Here is a 16,434-nt window from a genome sequence, read left to right as displayed (position 1 = left end):
TTGAAAGACCTGTTTCGGCTGCCTGAGGCAAAGCTCAAAGTACGACTTTACATGCTCATAGACTGTATGGTAGTAGTATGATCAGTGGTCTCATAGTTCCTCTAACCTTCACTGTAGCATTCTGAGAAGCTGATAAAAATGACTGTATTCATTTATCCATATAAAAGACAAAAAAAAAAAAAAAGTGTCCAGCATGTTACTTTTCCCCTTCTGGAGCCTAGGAAGGTGGTAAAACATTTTCTGGAAGTGTGTGGCTGACCTTGCATGGGTCAGAATTGTGGTGGTGAGATGATTGCAAAATCCACAAAATAAATTCCCCGTTCTTCCCTCTTCTCATTTGCAGTGAGGATAACTTTCTGAAATCTTGGGATAGGCTCCTTGGGAACCTGCTGCTTCAGATTTGAAGCGTTGCAATACTTGTGGTATTTCCCACCTTTAGCTAAGGCATAGCCACCAGACCTGAGCCACCGATGGGCTGCCTTTAACTTGTCACTTACTGAAGGCGTTTAATTTTCTGTGTCCGTAAGTGATATGTTCTTAAGTCAGCTTTTGTTTAGGAAGTATCTATCAAAAGTTCTCAGACTTTCTGGACTGGGCTCCCAGGTGTTTTTTCGTGTGTATAAATAATTGGACAACTGTCCCCTTCCTCCTACTACCCCTAAAAGCGTGCACATCACCTACACCATATATCCTCTTGGTGCACTGTAACTTAACAAAAGCTTTTCAGGTCACAGTCTCCCACCCTTAGACACTCACAGCCTCATCACCCTGCCAGGACAGTTACCTGTCCTTGCTGCCAGATGCCACAGCAGCTGAGCCACGGTGAGGTTGGAGCAGTTCCCCTCGGGTCCGGAAGGGGGGAGACTGCTGAGGGCCCTGGTGCAGGTGGTGATTCTGGCACATCCCTCTGATTTAGGAAACCAGGTGATGGGATTGCACCTGGGGCTGTGGGCCCCTGCCAGCCACCAAGTTTAGATGTTACGGTTCCCACCTGGTCACTGCAGGGTAGAGAATTTATGATGTGGAGCTGGAGGTGGTAGAGGAAAAAAAGAAAACAAAGCTGAATGGACATTTTTCTGAGCTTTCTGGTGACACCCCTCTTTCCCCACTTGAAGGACCACAAATGTCCTGTATGCCTTGGCTGGACTGTCACTGAGAACTTAATGACAAGTTGCAGACTGAACTTGAAATGTTATTGTGGTTTAAATTAGCTTCTTTGTGGTGGAAGTCCCATTGGAAATCCTCCACTTTCTCTTAAGGAGAAACAGCAAATGTGCTTAGGAGAGAAACTGAGAGTTTTTCTTCACTGGAGGAAAGGCGGGAGTTGAAATAAGGTGATAAATCTGATGTAACAGGGAGGGTCGTGTTCAGTAGCAAAGGGATTGAAGTTGGCTGAGTTTGGTAAAAATGTGACTCATTGTGGTGCACAGGTGATCAAACAGCAAAATAATCTCCATCTCTCTCACTCTGCAGTTGCTTTGTGTAGTTATCTATATGTTGGTCACTTTTTTACTGGTTTGCCGTTCTATAATTGGGTGAGACCTAACTCGAGTGCCACATCAGTTCTGACACTCTGACATTACCTGAAAGCTCAATGCAATCATTCGTCATCTGGGTCTGAAAAGCTCCCTATAGGTGCAGAGTTAAGCACAGGCATGCTGCCTTCTATAGTCAAAGCTGTCATAAGTCACTGCTTCTTGTGTGACAGTCAGCAGAAATTAACACCTTGGCAAATTTTTCAAGTTCAACAAGTTTGGTTTGAAATCTGTGCACAGCGAGGCAATGAGCTTGCTGTAGCTGAAGTATTGCTGTTGTAGGAAGTAAGCATCACTTTATTTTTTTTCCCCTCTGTTTATTACAGTAATCTTTAGTGTTGATAGTGACAGTAATAGGCAAAATGTTTTGAGATATTAAATGCTAATTTCTTTTAATGTGGGCTTTCATCTAAACTGGCTTTGAAAAAGCTTGTAAAAATCTGTCACCCTTGGGAGAGTGTAAAAACCCCAATCCCCGTCGTATGAAAAGTGATATCTTTTGACAAATGCTTCCAGATATACTGCAGAATAAATGACCACAAAGCAAATAATGTGAAGAAATGAGGAAAAAAAGGAAAAAAAAAAACCCACCATACAAAATTCCTACAATTTTTGTGTACATACGTAGATGGTGTTAAAACTTTCTTGAACTCTTTTGTCATTAAAATCCCTTGTAATAAATTAGGTAAACAACTCATTATTGTCTCAAGACTGTTAATTATGTAAATGTCTACTCCTCTAGAGAGAGCAGTTTCACACTGTTTTATATTTATGTGACAAGACTCCTTGTGTCTTATTCTAGCCCCGAGTGTTACCATTCATGAGTAATGTAAAAGAACTGAACAGCTGAAAAATCAAAGATCTTAAGTTGAGGCTGGCGTTTGCTTTTCAAGAATCCCATTCCAGGAGAAAGGCATATAGGGCATCCAGAGAACCTTTGGCAGGATCCTCAGCATAGGATGAAAGGTGACTCTGCACTCTCAGGTAAGATTATGCAATAAAAATTTTGGTAATTGTGTCTGTTTTGGAGATTGCACAGGTAAAACTCTTCCCCTGTTGCAGTACCTAATGGAGAAACCATGAGTAAGACCACAAAAATCAGGAAGGATCAACACAATGGGTCTGTTAGGTTGTCATTTGTTTAAAAAAAAAAGTAACAGATGTGGTAATTTGTACTGCTTAGTGGCCAAACAATGGGGCATTAAAAATAGCATGTAATAAAGTTCTATTTAAAATAAAAATCGAGGTAATAGTTAACTCTCTATTTTAAAAGTGGTGAATTAAGAGATGATGGCTAAGCTGAAGTAGTAGAAGTTCAGGTGCTAGTAAATTTAGTTATTGGAAAAGGCTCAGTGGGTGATCAGGATGCCACCCTTGAGAGGAGGCACAGCATATCCAGAAATACATACATTATTTTTTTGCCACATGGCCAAGCAGCGTGCACCTTCCCTAACCCAAGCTCTGCAGAATTAAAATTGCTTTTATTGAGCTGACGTTCCCTAATGAAAAATGACAGTATCTTTGTCCTATTTTTGTCAGATATTAAATCAGCATTACAGGAGACTGCCAAGTGGAAATAGGGCAGGATAAGCTGTTACATTAATAGGTTTGACTTCTACCTTCGGGGGTGGAGAGAGAATGCTTTTTACAGAAACTAGGCCATATAATCTGAGAGAAGGATTCCAAGTCTGGTAACAGTTACATTTAATTACTAAATTTCCTCTGTAATATGGAAAACAAACATCTACTGCGAACTATTAGTTTAAAAATAGCAACATGCTGCTTAAAAGGCTGCCTCCTCCATCAGTTTTCTTTAATCTTTTTGTGAATTAAAGAGAACTTATCTTGCTCAAATCTGCCTGTAGCAGTCCACCTCCGCCCTGCAGTGCTCTAGATTTAGATGCTGTTTGGATGAGTGAGGTTTTCCCCCCATGACTTATCGGAATGCCGGGGTTATGTGTTCAGAAAGAAACATGTTGCCAGAGTGGTCCAACAAAGAGGAGAAATAAGCAGCCAGCACCATGTGTATCTTTGCAACCTGTGATGCTGTTCAGGCTTGGATTTTTGGGCGTTTTGGCCTTTCAACTAATACAGGTGCTGGGGAAAAAAAAAAAAAAGTGTAGATTTCTGTAAACTTAAACAAAAGCTTAAGCTTGTGTTTTATAGCAGATTTCTAGATTGCCATTTATCAGTTTAATTGTAGTCTCCTCCTTGAAGGAGCTTGCTGGGAAAGTATGTGCTTTTGTGGAAAAGGGGTGTTTTGTTATTAATCATTTTAAGAAGATATGGAAGAGAAGGGTAACACTTATAATCTGTCTTTGTTTTTCAAATAAACATTCTTATTTAGTTCCTGCTGCTGGGGAATAAACAGGTTTGACATGCTTGCTTATTCATTGGATGTATCATTTTACTTGGTAGCTCTGAAATTTAAAAAACAAACCAAGAACCTAATGAGTTCTTTTTTTATTGAAATAGGTTGGTGCTTTCCTAGGGATGCATTTTCTAGCACAGAAGTCCTATTTTCTGAAAACCCATTGACTTCTCATGTGGGAATAAAAGTGTTTTTCTTACCAGGCTACGTACGTATGTTACTCCTAAAATAAAAATGGCTACTTCTCATAGTGATGATGCTTTAAAAAAGGACTGTATGAAGCAGGAGCTAAGCATGCCTCTTGCAACTTGCAGAACAAGTTGTCTTTTCTTTTTTTCCGTATTATAAATGCTAATTGTTTGTTGTTCCACGGTGGTCTGTATTTCTCTTAAGTTTCTCACCACCTCTTCTTGCATCCTTCATTCTGCTGACTCCAGTAATGTTTGTTACTACTGCTCTGGCTTTCCTAAGCTACCATTTGCTTTCTTTCAATTTCCTTGTGGAATGCTCAGTTGCAAATAGCAGCAGTCGGCACTGGTGTGCAGTAAACCCCTCAACAGCAGCATAGAATTGTAGGAATGTGTAAGGTAAAAACAGTATATGAGTTTACATGCTGTTTACACTTGGAAAACTTTCTTTACAGTTGAAGGTCTCAAAATATAACTGTTAATGAAATAAAAGCGTAAGCAGATGGTGCTCAGCCCACAGAGTTTCTTACTTATTTTGTTGTCTTCTAAAAAACTGGCAATGAAAATGGCTCAGAAAGAACTGTTCTGACTTGAGTGAATATAGTTGATCTTTTTAATAAGACAGAAAGTATTAAGTCAAATAACATACTTTAGAGAAAATATGAGATTTTTAAATGAAATTAAATATAGTTTTTTTCATATTTGAACATTTTTGCTACAGTTGGGGATTAAAATTTGGTTTGTTTTTAATCTGTAGTAAAAGATTTCCCGTTTAAGGATGAGTAGCATTTCAGTAGAGCTGAAGCACAGCAACACCACATTTTGTTTCTGAACCCCTGCCTTTATGGAGCTGAGCTATTTAAGCAATGTCTTTGTTTTGAGATAGTTAATAAGCATTCCAGATATGTCAAAGGAAGAGATATTTATTGTTTTAAGCTGGCTGTAGAAAATGCCTCATCTTTAATAACATTTTGAAGCAAAACCAAAAAAGTAACCAAACTACCTCTTGAAAGCATCATGGATGGTATTGTCCTGAGTTTTCTGTTTCTCCTGTTGAGGAAGGAAGACCAAGAAAGACAATATAGAGATAAGGTGTTCTTCAGGGGAAATGAGTTGTTCTCTGTGTGCTTTAGTCTTGAATCAAGATTTGCTACACCCTTGCTTAAATGAGGCCTTGAAGTCAGCTCTTTCAGACTGGTAATATATGTCTTCTGTAAGCCATGCATTTATCAGGCACCTTAGACTGCTTCACCTGTCCTGACTCTGCTAATCCATCTCACACAGTGTTATTCTAACATGCCAAAGCCTCTCAGAAGCTTTAAACAGCAGCAATGAAATATGGGGTTTTTTCTCGCTTCCACATTTTTTTGCCCTTTTTACCTCCCATCTATGAAGTATCTTCTTCCTGCACAGAACCAAGACCTTCACTAGTGATTATATTAAAAACAATATCTCTGTAATCTGCAGAGGTGGAAACGGGTGGGAGGTGGTGTTTTATGTTGTTTGCTTCTTTTGATAGAAGATGAGCTTTTAGTGTCTCATCTGCCTCTGATCAGAGTTTTTATTCAGCAGCTCTCAAGGCCAGAAGGACAGTGTGTGGGTTTCCTGTGCCTCAGATCCTGCTGGTGATGGAGAAGAATCTCCTGCTGCCTCTCGTATCACTTTTTTGAGATCCTTAGCTCCAAATGCTGATATTCTGCTCAATGTAAAGTACTCCTATGGCATGAGATTTACTGAGCGTGTAAAGTGGTTTTGAGTACTCTCTCTGGAGGTATTTGAACCCTCAAGTAAGACTGCAGATTAGTTTCTGGGATGCATTTGTGTGATCTTGGCGTCTAAGAGTTGAAGACTCCTTGTGTCTTGTGTCCCTCTCTGTGTTTTCTAATACTGATCTAAAGTGTGTATCTTGAAGGCTTGGTTATTTTTTAGTTATGTTAACAGTACAAGAAATATTGGGCTAAGGAAGGCCAAGAAGTGTTGACTTGATGGTGAGGCTGTGAAGCAATTTGAGCAGGTCCAGGCGTGGGTTCTTCCATCAGGGTCACCAGCAGAAAAAACATCCTGCAGGAGTGCAGATATCCGTGGCGCTGGAATCAAGGCTAGGAGAAGACTTCAATGTCAAACCTGGGCCAAATAGTTACTCTGGTCCAGCTTTGGCAAAGTATGCTGAGAGCCCTGAGTATGTACTGAGCAGTGAGAAGGAATTCAACCTGTGGATACCATCATGATAGATAAACAAAAGCTGTGGAGTCTCTATGAGATACACAGTATTAGAGAGCAGACTTGCCTTTTCTATGAATAGTCACGTCAGTCACCTCTTGGGGAGTTACCAAGCTTTGCTCCTGTTATTATCTTCTACCAAGGCTGGTGATGACAGGGGAGTTGTCAAGCTATTGCGATAAAAGGGAGCAGACTGCCAGGATAGTTCATGTAGCCTTTAATCTTTGTGTATGCCTGAGGGGCCTTGGGAAAAGAGGATGGCAGGGAGCAGGCTGGATTAATTTTTCTGGATGAAATGGATATGTCCTGGGGGTTGGCCTACTTTAAAAATAATTAGAATTCTCTGAAATCTGCTGTCCTTGAGCATGTTTCATCTGTCCTGTGTCTCCTTTCTCTGACTCCTGTATGCATAGATCTTGTGGTTGAGAGACGTGAGAGATGCTTTGTGCCTCTTTTGGAGGTGTTTGTTTTCACAATATTTCCCAGGGGTGTGTAACTTCTAAACCCAAGCTGACTTGAATACATGTGTGTGGTGAAATCTGCACAGGGACTGCAGGTGATCAGAGGTACCTCGTTATGTTTTTGCTGTTAAGCTGAGAACAGAGAGGCTACCAGGTTTACAGCTAGGCATGCAAGACACTGATTTTCTGATCTTAATATGTAGAAACTATCTTTTTCTTTTAAAAATTGACTCTTTAAAAGAGTCCTGTATGTTTGCATCAGGTGACAAAGGTACGATTGGATCCTTAGATGAAGACTTGATCATTGACTGCAGCCAGCAGAAGTCTGTGTTTGTGTAAGGAGATGCATTGGTGTTTATTATTCTGGCTTCCTATTCCAATCTCATCCTCTTCTGAAGGATGAATACCTCACTTAATTATTTTTTTTTCCCCCAGTCAGTTTTTTTCCTTGTTCATTCTTTATGGGAATTTGGGGAGTTAATTAGGCTTATTCCCATGACCCCACTGTTCAACAGCTTAAGAATTTTCTTGTGTTGCAGTAAGATATTAAGTGAAATGGATATCTGGGAGTAAGGAAAGATAAATGATCAGACTTCATCTTTGACTTTATCCTCTGTAATAGGTTGGGCAATTTATCCTCCAACAGGTTTGTTACAGGATATAAAACGGTAAGGATTTTATGGGAAAAAAAACCTGTTTCATTTTAAATTTTACGGTTCATGTCTATGATTAAATAAGTCTTCGCAGCCTTAAACACTAAGCACCAAAGTTTTCACTGATAGACTTGGCCAGTTAGCGTTGATGCAAAGAGGAGGCAGCTTGAACAGGTTTTTGAACCAGTTTTATCTTGCACGATATTTGCAAGAATTTAGTCTGTACTGATAACTTGTCAAAATACAGTTTGTAGTCTAATCCTAGCAATCCTGATTTTCAGGAATGGTTCACAGCTGTTAATTTCTAAGGAACAGGCAGAACTTTTATCTATTAATTTGGTTTATGTAACAACCGTGATGTACTACTTAGTGTTACCAATGGCATAATGTTGCAAGCAGAATTCATTATTCTTTTTAGCCTGGTGCTTTAAAAATATATTTTAATAGCTTAACTGAATAATCTTGACTCTGCCTTAAAATGTTCATAAGTGAGAATGCTTTTACATATCAGAAATTGTATTTTATCATCTTTTTTCTTTCTCAAACCTGAGAATTCAAAGGTCCAGAGCAATATACTTTTTACATATTTACTAAAATGCATAGGCATTTATTTTGAAGCAGAGTTTTAGTGATGAGGAAGTTAAGGTTTCAGATACAGTATCAGTGTTTCATAGCGAAACCCATTAAATGTAGCTGTATGTAGCTGACTTTCTGTAAGTCACTTTGGCATTACAGATTGAAACCTTCCAGCAGTGTATACTTAGATCTATTCATGGTCTTAGCACCAAAACCCAACAACTTCCCTGTGGGAAGTCCATTTTCTCCCCCACATGTAAATCTTTGTTCATTTTGTCAGGCCTTAATGTTGCTTAACTGTTTTCATAGTGTATCAGCTATAGGACTCAAAGAAAGTTCAAATAGTGGGAAAGACCAATTATGGCAGCTCAAATATTTTATAAACAGTGCTGGTTTTATGCCAATGCATGTTAACCTCTGTGATGTTCCTTTCCCTTCATACATTTTTGTTTTAAAGTTTCAGTTTCTTATTTTCATCTGTTTTGTCTGTAGACTGAAGAAATGTGGCCAGCAGTAGACTAGCACATTCTCTAATACCCTTTCTTATCTAGCTGTAGTGACATAAAAGATTGGATATAAGAATGAGAAAATACTTATGTGGAAGGGAGTTCTGCCTGACATTTGGGTGCCTTTTCTAAGGAAGGGGTAGTACTGGAGATCTAGAAATAGTGTTCAAATCATCATGCTGTGAAAAAAATCACCATTTATATATATTTTTGATGGAAGCTCTATTGAGGCTTGGAGCTTTCCTGAAAAGGGAAAAGTGCCCTAACCTTGTGCAGGGCAACTTCTGGTTATGCACATCTTCCCTCTCCTCCCAGAATTTAAGAACGTGCAGCTATCTCCTTAATCTGTAGTAAGGGATATTTTCTTTTATTTTTATTTTTTTTTTTTGTATCTCTGTTTTGATTTAGAAGAATAAAGGGAGATTGACACTTCTAAGAATTTTTAACATAAATATGGTTTTGTTTAGAGCACAACAGTGTTCCCGCATTACCATTTACCATGGAAAACACTGGAAGAGCACTCTGGGGTGTCCTGGGAGGGGGAAAAGCAACCCTTGCCCCAACCGTCCAAAACTAAGCCTGGCTTACTGTTACAGGCATTCCCTGCACTGAAACACTTTGATTACTTCTGAGATGGGGTCTGGGTGTGATGACTCAGAAGACCACACGACGGGGCATGCCTGCATATTTTTCTGGTGCTCTTAGCGCATCGTATCTGGCCCTAAATTCCAGAGGGATATAAGTGTGCTGCCTCTATGCCTCTGCTTTCTCAGCACAGCAAGTGGGTCTCCTCCAAGGAAGAAGAAAGGTTTAGAGCCTTTTGAGCTTTTTGTTGCTGATGAGTTTTTTTGTTTGTTTGCTTGGGTTGTTATGTTTTAAAGACACAAGAGGAACAAACCCTCTTCTGAGCCAGGCAGCTGCTTCCCCACCAGCCTGCAGGTACTTGTTCTCTCTCTCCTGTGTGTGCCTGTTCACAAGCAATGGTTTTAACAGTCTGAGGAGGCAGCTATATTCTCTGTGTGTTGCTACCAGGGCGTTCTCCTCTGCTTCTCAGCTACCCCTTGCTTCCAGCAGCTTGCTTTTTTAATTTACTTATTTTTTTTTCTTCCACACTCCTGCTCTGAAATAGCTCAGCACTGGTGTTCACCTGGCTTACGGATGCCAGATTTGTTGGCTTGTCCGCACAGCCTGCTTCAGGGAGTCCTTGATATCCAGCTCAGCGTGTGGGTGTAAAGGTGCCTGTGTTGGCACACAGGCAGGAGAAAAATGTGTAGTGGAAAAGTAAAATGATTGTAGAAATGTATCCATCCTACTCTGGAACAGCAGCCTGAAAAATCCAGCACCTGTCAAACAGAGTTTTAAATCCACAGCAGATGAGCAAAAACGAAACCATAAAGGCAGCTCGTCTGCATCAGCTAAAAAAGATAGTTTTCATTAATTTGTTCTGCAAGAGCTAGGTGCATCTTGGTTTGTATTCTTGGTATTCCGCAGTTCACCTTGTGGCAGAGATGAAAAATAGCACCCTCAGGTTTTACTGTATATCTGCAATCTTGGGAAGATAAATGTCAATGTAGTGCATCATAGTGTTGACATTCAGAAGTCTTCCAAACTTTGCTTTTTAAATAAAACAGGGAAGTCAGACTTGAGTCCCTTTACTCAGTAGGAAAAGTAGGCAAGTGATGATCGGGTTTTGCCACATCTTATATAAATCTGACTTCCCTTACAAATCTACAGTTGTGTCATACTGTCAAGAATTACAGAACTGAAACTGATATACCAAAAAAAGGAAAACATTCTGTTTCCAGGTAAAATATTATGTCTGAAGTGACTTTTGTTGGTTGTAGCTTTCAGCTACTATTTGCTAAAGAAATGCATGGAGTTTCTGCTGTTCATGTTCTGTTGAAATTACTAAAAATGGAAAGCTGAATAGTAGCTTATTTTTAAGCTTTTATATTTTTTAAATAAAGTGAGTTGAAAAGTGAAAAATTCCAGCTTTAATGATGTCAGAAGGGCTATCTGAATTTTTTTGCATAAGATTGTAGCATAATTCAAGCTGGAAGGGACCTCAGGAGCTCCCTAGTCCACCCTCCTGCTCAGAGCAGGTTCAGCTATGGGATCAGACAGACTGCCTGGGGCTTTGTGCAGTTGGGCCTTGAAAACCTCCAAAGGGGGAGATGGTACAACCGCGCTGCCTAACTTGTCCCATTGTTTGGCTGTCCTCGTGGTGCAAGTTGTTTTGGTTTTTTTTATAGCCAGTTGGATATTCCATCAGTTTCGTCATGACACATTAAACTGTAAAACTGTTTAACTGTAATTTAAGAAAAAAAAAATGTGGGCTTTTGGATTGGTTTTTGTGTGGTTGTGTATTTTTGTTGTTTGTTTTGTTTTACTGGAACTGTTTAGTGGGCTAGTGACTTAGTCTGTTTTTCTCTATCTTAACATAAAAGGTCTGTCCAAGACTCCATTATATGATAAAGTAATGTATTAAGAAAATGTTGATTTGAGTAACTCACATACGACAGTTTTAAACGGAGCGTATACCTTTTTATTTTGTGCTGTTGTCACTTGTGTGCAAAACTTTTGAAAATGAAAGCATCTTATCCCAAAAGGTGGCTGATTAATGACGGCAATAATATTGTCTTGGTTGACAACCAATATGAATGTATTGTCTCTTACAGAAAAGGCTCTTCTATCTTGCTTTTCTGTACCACTTTCGATATAATAGTTTTGCTACCTTTTCAATAACCTGCAAAACACAGTGCATTTTATTTCTTTTGTATTTTGATTAGAGTATCTTCCTTAGAGATTTCTGGGTTTGTTTTGCTGATTCTGTTCTGATATACAGTAAAAAAGAGTGTATATTGTTTACTGTCCTGTCCTCGTACATCTGTCAGTTGATCCTTCTTTGGTATTTGGTGGCTCATGCGTGCAGCTTCTCCTTCTATCAGGTTGAAATACTGATATCTTTCTTCTCTTGCAGTTCTTCCTCTTGGGAGGCACTGTCTCTCCCCACTCAGACACAAGTATGAACAGCCTGACTGCTCTTGCCTCTCCAGCTGCTGGCTGGATTTTGCCCTGTTAGAGGCAACAGACTCTCTTTCTCGGGGAATGCAAAGGGCTTTTGAAATTAGTTTTCTGACAGGCTTTGACAAAATTGTCTTTGTTAGAAGTTAAAGTGCAAGGCTAGCACACAAAGGTCTTGATTCAGCGAATTGTGTTCTGATTTAAACACCCATTTAATGAACTGGATAGATCACAAGTGTGCTTTGCTAATATCTTTTCTGCCTTAGATGCAGTAAGCAAAGGGCACAGTTTTCATAAATGTAGCTATTAGCAGCCCTGTTTGAAGCCTACCAGGCCCGCATATGCTTTGTGCTTGTGGAAGCAGCTCTAGCTGGGAATTACTGGGGTGAGTATAATATGAGGAAAGGCTTGCTGTTGTTTTGAGGTCAGTTTTTAACCAAAATTCCATTCTGGTTATTTACACGGAGAGTCTGAATTGTCAAGACTTCTGATTTTATAACAAAAATGTGTAGCAAGAGCAAATATTTATTAAAAAGATTACGGTGCCTCAGACAAATGCCTCTCGCTGTGCTGTTTGGATGGGGAGTATCCTGCTGTTAGACGTGGTGTTGAGGGCACTGACTTCCATCCCTTGCGAGCAAGAAGGATCTTTGTGCATCTTTCTTTGTGTGTGCTGTGTGACAAGTAATTTAAACAGTAGAATGCTGCAGTCCGATTGTGAAGGAATCAGTGCACATGTGAGGATGATGTTCATTGCATCTTCTGTGGATGTGTGGTCAGAAATGCTGGCCAGAGTGCACCTGAGCTGGAAATACAAAGGTCATGTGAAAACTCTCTTTATGAATCTACAGATGTAGATGGGTCCCTTGAAAGTTGTTCAGGGCTACAGGCTGATCCTTGGTGCCTTGTTAAGAGAAAGTAGGATGTTGGTTTCCAAAGTCAGCTTTGAGAGTAATGTTTCAAATGCTAGTCTTGTGCAGCTTCAGGTTTAGATTGCTGGCACCACCCTGGGTCATCTGCATTAACAAAATAAATGTGAAGGCAGTCCATTTCTTGAAGCCCTGGTGCAGCATGTCTGCATCTTTCCTCGGTCTTGTGGTCTCAGTGTGACTGTGGTGACTTCCATAGTTGAAATAAAAGATATTGCATGGAGAGTACAGAGTGAAGTGCAAGGTTGGAAGGATAGTGGAAAGCAGACAGGTTCAGTGGAGTCTGTCTGAAGAAGTTTGTGGTTTATATTCTTGCTGTCTAAAGGATGCAAAGAACCTGCCTGTGCACGTTGTGCATGATGTGGCTTCTAAAGCAGAGCTATGACATAGGTTTTGATATTCATTGTGTTTACTTCACAGCAAAATAAGCAATGTCATTAGCTGTGTTTGTCTAAAAAAAGAACAGTCAATTTTACCAAGATTGATTTGTTTGTGCAACAAATTGGTTCTTACTAATTTAGTATTGTTGCAGATCGTTTGTCCTCCTTATGCTTTAAATGCATGTATTGTGTTGATCCATTTATTTATTTAAGTATTTAGTATAGATAAGCACTTAGTTTACCTCAACAATTCACTAGAATATAATTTATTGACAAATACCATACAGATTATCTTCAATATCCTACATAGGAAAAACATGGGAATGAAGGGTCAAGGAAAGATGAGACTGAGAACACAGTTGATCATAATGAGTAATTTCCCTTCGCTTATCTGGTCAAGCAGTATACAAGGCAATTACGTGAACACTTTGAATTCCTGAAATCATTTGGGAGTTCAGATGAAACTTTCAGAAACTGATTTTAGACTGTATGCGTAATTTTCATACAATGCAGCTTTTGACTTCAGCTGGCCAAAGCTTTTTCTTTGAAAAAGCTTTCAGAATGGTAGGGTTGATCAAATTGTGAAATGCAATTTTAAAAAAAAACCATAAATAGGCTGTTGTAAAGATTGAGAATGGTAACTATTTCAAGATAAATGAAAATCTAATAATGCATTTTGCTTCTTAATAGCAAGAAATATGAAATGAGGTTGACATATGTGTCTTTAAAAATTGAGGCAGACAAGATATAGCACAGCAACCTTCATCCCTTGATCAAGCGTGTCCATCAGTGATGGATTTATTGTATTGTAAATGTCGTTTACTCACTGAGGTATATAAACCAAAAAATGCATGATTTTTAAATATCCATCTGACTCAGGTGATTGAGAAATGAGGATGAAGTTCCTCTGTGGGTTTTAACCACTGCAGTGTTATAGCTGATGTCTGGAGGGCCAGAAAAGCTGTCCTCAGCCGCTTAGAACATGAGGATTGATGGTAGCTTGTGTTTCTTTCTGAGGCCTTTTCCCTCTGGAGAGAGAAATCATAGAAGTTGGATATTATAGAAAAGTTACGGCTTATAAATTCTAACACTTCAGTGTCTTTTTAAATTCAAGCATATGTGCTTTTTGTACCTGCTTATTTCTGTAGCTTAAAATGTCATTACTTAAATTTTGGTTGTTTAAGTCCAAAAGAAACAGCTTCATCTATTTTTTTCAGCCTACAGAGAACATTTGAAAGGGTCTTGGTCTTCACAAAATGAAAAACCTTGGCCCCTTGTAGTCTACTGTGTAACATTACTACATAAGAAAAGGAGAATAATCCCTCCATTGTGGAAGGAAATTAAGCTGGACAGAGGACATCTAAGAAGTCCTTAAGAATCTCTAATGTCCACATGAATAAACATGAGCTCTATTTTTAAGATCTTGCTCAAACATATGCAAAAAACGAAGGATATTCCTGGAGTGAGACAGAATATGGAAGGAGCAGTGACTCAATAGAAAGGTCATGAGCTTCATATAATGTTGAAATGTAGTGACGAGAACAAATCTTGTAGTGACCCTCTTGAGCGATGCTGTGTTTTCAGGCTTTCACCTTAGAGGTCACAATTTTCTTAGAGTGGGGGGGATGAAATAGGTTTTCTGGGTGGGAAAGAGATGGCTTGTCATTGCTGAACCGTTGACAGCTGTAGAAGAAAGATCTAGCAATTGTAGTGGGGCCTTCAGTGTTGGTGTAGGATGGGATGAGACCAGCAGCTGGGCATGGATGACAAGAAAGTGCAGCTGAAGATTGCGGAGTGCAGGAGTGTAATGAGAAAGTACCGGAGAGGTCTTAGTGATAGAAATGATACTGTTCTGGATTATGGCAATATTGCACTGGAATAATTAATTCCTATGATTGTTTTTGTCATCTATTTGATTGCAAAAGCTGTTGGAATTGTTTGCCAAGCACTTGAAAGCTTGTGCCTGTGACAGCAGTAGAATATTACTGTAGAAATAGTTGAAATACATGGATTAGCATATACTAAATTGACAAGACATCAATAAACTACTATGTTTTCAGGTATTCAGAATCATTTGTTCTTAATTTTTATTAATTGTTAAAGTTGCATAGTCTCAAATCTGTAAGGGAAGGAGGTCATTTAAGCTGAGAAATGGGACCTGCTTTCCTGTGTGAATACTGTTTTACTCATCTACTTCACTAACAAAATATCTGCTATTCTACTCTCCTCTAATTGGCAATACAGAGAAAGATAGTAAAGTGCAGGTGAAAAATCAATGCTTTTTTTTTTCTTCTGAAAAAGGGAAGAAATGGTCCAAGAGTCATAGATAAAAACCTGCTATCTGGAGGGAGGTCCTTTTGCAACTTGCAGTCAGCTCTGATGGAGATGATGTCATAAGCAATTGTCCATTTTGTTCTTAATACTCATAATTCTTCCAGTCAAGCATTTATAAAATGCCTCCAGAGAGGAAAAATTGCAGACAGTTGTCTATGGTATGCTCCTCTTTTTCTTTATACCCTGTGGAAAAACTTCATAGGCCAGCAAGGTGTTGGTTATCCAAATTATTATGAAGCAATTTATTATAGCCCAAGTGTGCTTCTGATTAATTTTATTGTAAATGTGGGATAATAAATGCCTTTATCTTCATTCTCATTTGCTGGTTTTGACTTACATGATCCAAATGCTTGTCTTTTAGGAAAACCTTAGGGAAGATGAAGAAAAGCATCTAGTACTTTGAAGTCCTTGTGTGCAAGGTGAACAGCAGAGTTATGTTTTGGTTTTTTTTGTTGATGATTTTACTGTTTTCTAGATGTGTGGTGTGAACCATTCAGCACTGTTTTCAAGATCTAATTGAATGTGTAGCATTGCTTCAAACCATGTAACCATGTGCAAATGTGGTACTCGTAGTCACTTGGAGGAGGGAGACAGGGGAAAAAAATCTTGTATTTTCTGCTATCCTTTCCTACAATCCATTTTTTGAAAGGGGTTTCCTGGTACTCAGCTTTTGTCTAGAAGAAAGAGCTGGAAAAAATTTTTGCCTCTGCCTTCTGCCCCTCTACAATAGGGTAAGCAATGGCACCATCTTAATCGAAGTGCTGTAAGCGAAACTGGAGATTTGAGAGACATTAAAAGGAGAACAGAAGGTTGCATTTGAACAAAATACATAAAGCCCTGTGTTTACAGAAATTAGAGATGATAATATTGATTATAGCCAGCCAGAATTCTGAGCATTTGGAGACTTCCCGCAGCCTTCATCTGCTTAAACATTTTTCTGGGGTTGGCTGTGTCCCTAGAAGCCAGTTTGTTGCACTTTTTGTTTAGAAATGCGTTAGTTCATCTATTGTTTTGCTCCTCCTGTGACACCTAGAGCAGCTGGCACATTTGCTTAAGGAACAAGTCACCTTGCTGAACCTCTCACACAGCAAGGTACCCCATGGTTTGCCTCAAGGCTACAAAGCTGAAAAAGAATTATTTTTATTAAGTTTCTCAAGAGAAATCAAGGTGTAACTTTCTGGACAACAAGTGGTGTCCTCCCTGTGAGTGGATGCAACTTGATATCTCCTAAGACGGATGTCAAACTCATTTTCACCA

At 39.2% G+C, this 16,434-nt stretch overlaps 1 protein-coding gene across 4 annotated transcripts in view; it reads left to right on the top strand.

The window, feature by feature from the left end:
• GALNT7 (polypeptide N-acetylgalactosaminyltransferase 7) overlaps window positions 1-16,434 on the top strand; it is an 84,456-nt gene that overhangs the window by 16,522 nt on the left and 51,500 nt on the right. Inside the window, exon 2 of one of the 4 annotated variants that reach the window (XM_065061332.1) lies at window positions 2,338-2,519. The exons of the other annotated variants lie outside the window; for them this stretch is intronic. The gene's annotated coding sequence lies outside the window, so the exon portion shown is untranslated. The remainder of the gene's footprint in view (window positions 1-2,337; window positions 2,520-16,434) is intronic. 4 annotated transcript variants of the gene reach the window in all.

This window comes from Columba livia, chromosome 4, assembly GCF_036013475.1.
Source record: "Columba livia isolate bColLiv1 breed racing homer chromosome 4, bColLiv1.pat.W.v2, whole genome shotgun sequence".
Classification (NCBI taxonomy): Eukaryota; Metazoa; Chordata; class Aves; order Columbiformes; family Columbidae; genus Columba; species Columba livia.
The sequence above is the reverse complement of the archived record's forward strand: the minus strand, read 5'-3'. Positions and strand labels throughout refer to the sequence as shown.